The sequence below is a fragment of the Echinops telfairi genome, unplaced genomic scaffold, assembly GCF_000313985.2.
Source record: "Echinops telfairi isolate 266 unplaced genomic scaffold, ASM31398v2 ScPeMD7_7421;HRSCAF=8459, whole genome shotgun sequence".
Taxonomy (NCBI): Eukaryota; Metazoa; Chordata; class Mammalia; order Afrosoricida; family Tenrecidae; genus Echinops; species Echinops telfairi.
Window position 1 is genome coordinate 2,013,355 of NW_022111321.1, and position 6,335 is coordinate 2,019,689.

General features: G+C 40.8%; 1 non-coding gene across 1 annotated transcript; it reads left to right on the forward strand.

Annotated features, from left to right (window-relative positions):
- Positions 1-2,435: 2,435 nt before the first annotated feature.
- On the forward strand, positions 2,436-2,598 carry LOC115872282. Its single transcript, XR_004047784.1, has one exon. It is a non-coding gene; the product is annotated as a U1 spliceosomal RNA (small nuclear RNA).
- The last annotated feature ends 3,737 nt before the right edge of the window (positions 2,599-6,335 follow it).

Genomic DNA, 6,335 nt, shown 5'->3' on the forward strand with positions numbered 1-6,335 from the left:
GGTTGACCTATTGAAGTTTTTAGCGTAAGTTAAACCAAGTGCCAGGTCTTTTAGACCTGAGCTTTCTGGCTCTTAGTCTATAATAAATAGAAGAGTGGCAGTATGTATAAATATGTTTTAATCCCTCTCCTCATGTCCTGACCCTTAAGGCTAAGGTGGCTTTTCCTCTATGGTGGCTGCCCCATCTGGCCTCCATTGTACTGAGTGCAGTGGTGGGCAGAGAGGGAACATTCAAAAAACTGGATCTACTTTATAGAGACCTAAATAATCTCAAACACACAGAGAGAATAAGAGAGAGAGAGAATTTTCTAAGCTGGTGAGAATGATGTGGTGGTGCTAGCTGATCTTAGGAGGGAGTTAGGAGAAGGAATGTGGAACAGCTGCGAGGCCATATAAGAAATAGCAAAAAAGCATACAGTAAATGGAGCTTTGAAGAGCATTGGTTGTGTGAGATGAATGATAGTCTGAGGTATTTTTCTAGGGAACTCAATATAGAATTACATCTGTCTGAATGGGACACTCCCCCTGCAGAGGCTGGACCAAGGAGACCGCCTTTATGTGGAAGAAATGAGACTTGTATTCTTTATTTCACAAAACCTTGTATTATGAAAACTACTGCACATTGTGTAACTTATGTGCTAGATTGATGCTCCACTGTTCAAATACAATCATAACTTTATCATCTCTACTAATAAGGTATAGCTAAACTTTGACTCCTTCCCATCCCTCTCTCTTCTACACAACTGCAATGGCATAACCAGTCTTCCTCAAACTATTCTTGCAACCACTTCACTCTTTCAAAAGGTTTTTGTTATTGGGGTCATTAAGTTGATTCCAACTGATAGATAGAGGCTGCACAATAGAACAAAACATACACTGTCCGATATGGTTGCTATATGGTTGAGCCCATTTTTGCACCACTATCCGTCTTGTCAAGGGTCTTCCTCTTTTTCACTGCCCCTCCATTTTATCAACATGGCAGCCTTTCCGGGGTATCTCTAGTGATAAAAAGCCATGAGACAAAGTTTCACCATCTTCCATCTAAGGGGCGTTCCGGCTGTACTTCTTTCAAGGTTGATTGATCCCTCTGGCAGTCCATTGTACTTTCAATATTTTCCCACCAGCACCATAATTTAAATGCATCCGTTATTCTGCAGTCTTCTGTATTCATTGTCTAGATTTCAAATGCATGTGAGGCCATTGAAAAGACCCTAGCTTGAATCAGGCACACCTTAGACCTCAAAGTGACATCCTTGATCTTCAAGAGAGGTCCTGTGCAGCAGATTTGCCCAGTACAACACACCATTTGATTTCTTGATTGCTGCTTCCATGAGGATACAAACAAGATGAAATCTTTGACAGCTTCAAACTTGTCTCCACTGATCATGATGCTGTCGATTGGTCTAACTGTGAGGATATTTTTGTTTTCTTTACATTGAGTTGCAATGTATGCTGTAGTCCTTGATCTTTCTCAGCGAGTGCTTCAAATCCTCTTTACATTCTGCAAACATGATTGTGTCATCTGCAAAGCAGATCATTAATAAGCCTTCCTCCCATATTCATGCCTCATTCTTCTTCATAATATCCAGCCTCTTGTATTATATGCTCAGCATACAGATAGAAAATTACTTTCAAAATGTTTGACCATATTACAGCCTTAAAATAAAAATTCTAGCCGGCCTTGAAAGGCTTCCTCATGTGCTCTCCACCCTTATCGTCTGCTTTCATACACTAATTCTGTTAAAAGTAGAAGTTAAATTAGACCCTTTCTTTATAATTCAGCGATAGACTTAAATTTGGCATGGTGATTTTCCTACAGCTTGTTTTTTCCCTCTATAGTGTACTTTTTTGGAAAGGAGAGACAGTCTAGGTGCAGCGATGGTTGGAATCACACCCCTTTTCACTTTCCTAGAGACAGTGAACATAAATGTATGCAATTAGGGAGGCAGAGAATTCAGAAGACAATGCGTGTGGAGGGAGGATATCATCAATTAATCATTTTTCACATGCCCCATAGAAACATCATTCAAGGATCATCATGGAGAAGCCCTCCCACTGTTACTCACCACAAACGACTGTGCTCTTAAATGCACTAACTAATGACCTGAGAAAATGACTTACTAACATGTCACCTTTCATCATTTATAAAATAAATTAGAAGACAACATCATCTCTAATAGTTTACAAAATATTTAAAATTCCATATCTAAACATTGAAGTTATTCAGGTGACTGGTGCTGTCCATTATTTCGTTTGTGAAATTCCTCACCTTCTATTCCCAATTAGCTCAGAAATGAGAGAGATTAAGCTTACCAGATTCACTTTCTCCCTACTTTGCCTGGTACCAGATGCTTTTATTTTAAAATACAACAAATTCGCTAAGTTGTTAGATGTAACTTTTGATAAAAAGGTAAATGTATAAGAACGAGCAGATGATACTTACCTGGCAGGGGAGACACCAGGATCAGGAAGGTGGTTTTCCCAGGGTGAGGCTCATCCATTGCACTCTGATGTGCTGACCCCTGCGATTTCCCCAAATGTGGGAAACTCGACTGCATAATTTGTGGTAGTGGGGGACTGCGTTCGCCCTCTCCCCTGTTTTTTTAAAAAAGAACAAGCAGATATTATGGTTATGCAATGCACGATAATGTTAAAAATAAGTATGATACCTAATTTAACTTATAAATTATTAATATATGCTTTGCATTTGTGTACAGAATTGTTTTCGATAGTTAATCCCAACAGCCAAATACTTTCTTGACAGTGCCTGGATAGTGCTCCTGATCTGCATTTGCATTGACTCGTCCTGCCCTCATTTTTCAAGCACTTGCTCAAAGCTAACCATTTATTCTTAGAGTGTTACTACGGGAGGGTTTTTTTTTTCCTCTTTAAAGTTTATTTTTTAAAGTTCTTTAAAGTTTATTTTTCCCCTTCCTATGGTGTCTTAGGAGCCCTGGTGGTGTAGTGGGTATGCTGGGCTGCAGTCCGGATCCTCAAGGCCGGCAGTTTGAAACGACTAGTTGGTCCGCGGGAGAAAGACAGAGCTTTCTACTCAGGGAAACAGTGACTGTCTTGGAAATGCATGGGACAGGTCTGCACTGTCCTACCGAGTCGCGATGAGCTGGCATCGACTAGATAGCAGTACATTTGGTTGGTTGGATGGTGTCATAGTTATCTGGTGCTGCTATGAATAGGCATAGGAATAGGGAGACTTCACAAACAGACAGTTATTAAGTGGAGTTGAGGAAGCTGAGAGTGAACCTCGGTCACCAGCTCCAGGGGAAGGCTTTTTTGACTGCAGTTCGGGAAATAACCTTGTCTTGCAGTTTCCTTAAGTTTGACTTGTCTCCGTACCTTGACCATGGTTGAGGAGTCCTGGTGGTATAGTGGCTACACGTTGGGTTGCAATCTGCACGGCCATCAGTTTGAAACCACAAGCAGCTCTGCAGGAGAGAGGCTGAGCTTTCCACTCCTGTAAACAGCTCGGGTCTCAGAAACTCACCAGGGGCTCCCCACGAGCCACCATTGATGTAATGACAGTGAGGTTTTGGTTTTTGTCTTTGGACAATGTTTAAATGGCATTCATCTCGCTCTATCTCTCTCTGCTATTCCTCATAGCTCAGGAATGATTTGGTTTCCAACAAACACGCTACACTGAGATGACCTCATTAGCGTAACACTAACATCTCAATTCTGAATTAGGATTACATCTATACCTAGCTACTGGCGCTAGATTTCAATAATATTTGTAGGGCCATGGGGGGGAGGGGGACAAAATTGAATACATGGCATATAGTAACTTGTACTGGTATACTCTCCACCTTGGGCAAGTAGCACGCTGTTTTAACTGTCATGGTTGCCTTCCGACAGGTTAGCGATCTCCTGCCCAGGGTCAGGACCCTCTGCACCTCCTTGCCCTATTACGTAATCTTCTCAGCACCTGTCCTCTAACTGATCCATGAACTCCATCCCTTCCCATGAAATTTACATGCTCTGTGACCCCTGTCACAAACCCCTCAAGGGCATCAGTCAAAGATCTCACAGCATCAGGCACGGTGTTAGGGAATGCCACCAGGCACCTGCTTACCACGCATTTATCGAGAGTTAGTCATGTCAGGTGCTCTACCTCAATTGTTCCATGCGATATGCCTCTGAAACACTATTGTTAGTGTTTACAAATAATCTGATTTTCAGTAATCACTTCTAGGACTGATAGTAATAAAATTAAACCAAATGCTCTGGGTAACTGAAAAGATCGAATACTTTTAAAACCCTTTTTTGCTTATTAAAATGTCCACTTTAAAAATTTTCAGATGAAGTTTTTAATAAAGTTAAAGCTTTAAGATAGCTATTTTACTCGCTAAAAATAAATATTTGTGACTTTGACATTCTCTTCTCAGCAGTGTAAAATAAGTTCTCATAGAACAAAAGAACTAATAATGAACTAGATTTAACTTGCTGACACAAATGGGTAATAAAGTACAACTGAGATGTATGTGTCATGTTAGCAGCTTCTCAAATTGGTTCATTGGTATTGCAGATGATTTTTTTCACAAATTAAGTCAATTACTAATTAAATGATATTTTACTAATTAAGTAAAATAAGACAAAACAACAGAAGAAGATTTAAAAACTTATTCCAGGTACAGTGTAATTCTGAGAGCCTGATTGCAGGAAAAGATTGTCTTAAAAATGTATCCTTTGAATGTTTTACTAATACTAAAAAGTATTAGCCTTAGTTATAATTTTACATGTAAAATTACATGTAATATTTACATGTAAATATAAATTTACATGCTCTGTGACCCCTGTCACCAATGATTAAGTAAATATTATACCTATAATTTAAAACAGAATGATATTGCACACAGTACAATATATTTATATAAAAATCGTCATTCATTGTGTACTTTTAATTACCTTCTCACCCCTCTTCCCTTCAGCAATAATAAACAGTAATCGTCCCACCCACCGTCGTTGAGTTGATTCTGATTCATAGAGACCCTGTTTCTGAGGCTGTAGACATTCTCAGGAGCAGAAGGCCTCTTCCTTCTCCCATGGATTGACTGGGAGGTTTGAGCTGCCAAGCTCGCAGTTAGCAATCAAAGCTTATGCAGTAGCTCCACCAGGGCCCCTCGATCCTTCGAGAATTCAGTACTTATTCTCTTCTGGGAAAGGATGTCACAGAAGCAGCGGCACCACGTGAGGCAAATGCTTGACATTTGAAGCTAAAGAGGCATAAGACAACTTGATAAGGAACAACTTCTAATTAGTTTTGCCTGTTTTTAAGTCCCTGCTGAGACTAAGTACGTTTGCTAAGCGATAGGTGAGGAATAAAGTCAGAGGACTAACTGGGGAATTGGTGTTTGTCAGAACACATCTTGTTTCCCACCTCCCCATCTGTGGGCAGGTTTCAGAAGGGGTTATATGGAGGGTGATCAAAGTCTCAGATGAACAAGCCATGTGTCTCACCTCCCAAATGCATATAAAGGTGAGGGTACCCATCACAGCATTTCCTTTCAGTTCCATCGTATGGGAGAAATAGCAGAGAAATGAGTATGGAATACTCAAACACATCAGCCTGAGGCAGCCTCAGGAGTAACCCTGTAAGCCAGTCTAATGGGAATGTAGCAGAACATTCTCCCAGGTGATCAGATAGGGCACTGGTGCAGGTTGGGGACTGGTAATCATTAAAGGCAAGGAAAATGTGGAGGTGGCCTACGTGGACCAGTTCCAAGTCATAAAGGCCATATTTAAGCTTTTTGTTTCGTGGAGCCATTCCCAGTGTTGTCAGTTAACCTTTAAGAATTACTTTGCCAGGCTTGTCTTTCAAGGCACCTATGGGTGAGTTCGAGTTGCCAACACTTCAGTTAACAGCTGAGAACTTAGCTGTTGTGCTACTCCAGCTCCTCAGAGACAGACAGGCTACCAGTTTGTAAAGTCTCTGCTTCTGGCTTATCAAGATTTTTCACCAAGATGCCAGAGCAATTTCTCTCTCTCCTACTTATTCCTCACCACTAGCAACAGAATCCCTGGGAGGTACACAAGATGAACGTGATCACCTGTAAACCTCGAGGGTGGGGATGTGAGTCTGCCCAGAGGGGCTGCATAGGAAACCCTGGTGATGCACTTTGGGAAATCAGGTACTGAAAATGCTGTGGAGTGTGGTTCTGGCACGGTCACAATGGAAATCACCATGAGTTGGACTCACCAGTAACTGGAGTCACCAACACCACCAGACAGCTGATCTATATTATTAGGGTTATTATGTTGCTATAGAAAATTTTATAAACCAACACACTAGGAAAAAGAAAAACTATACTTAGTTAAAATGT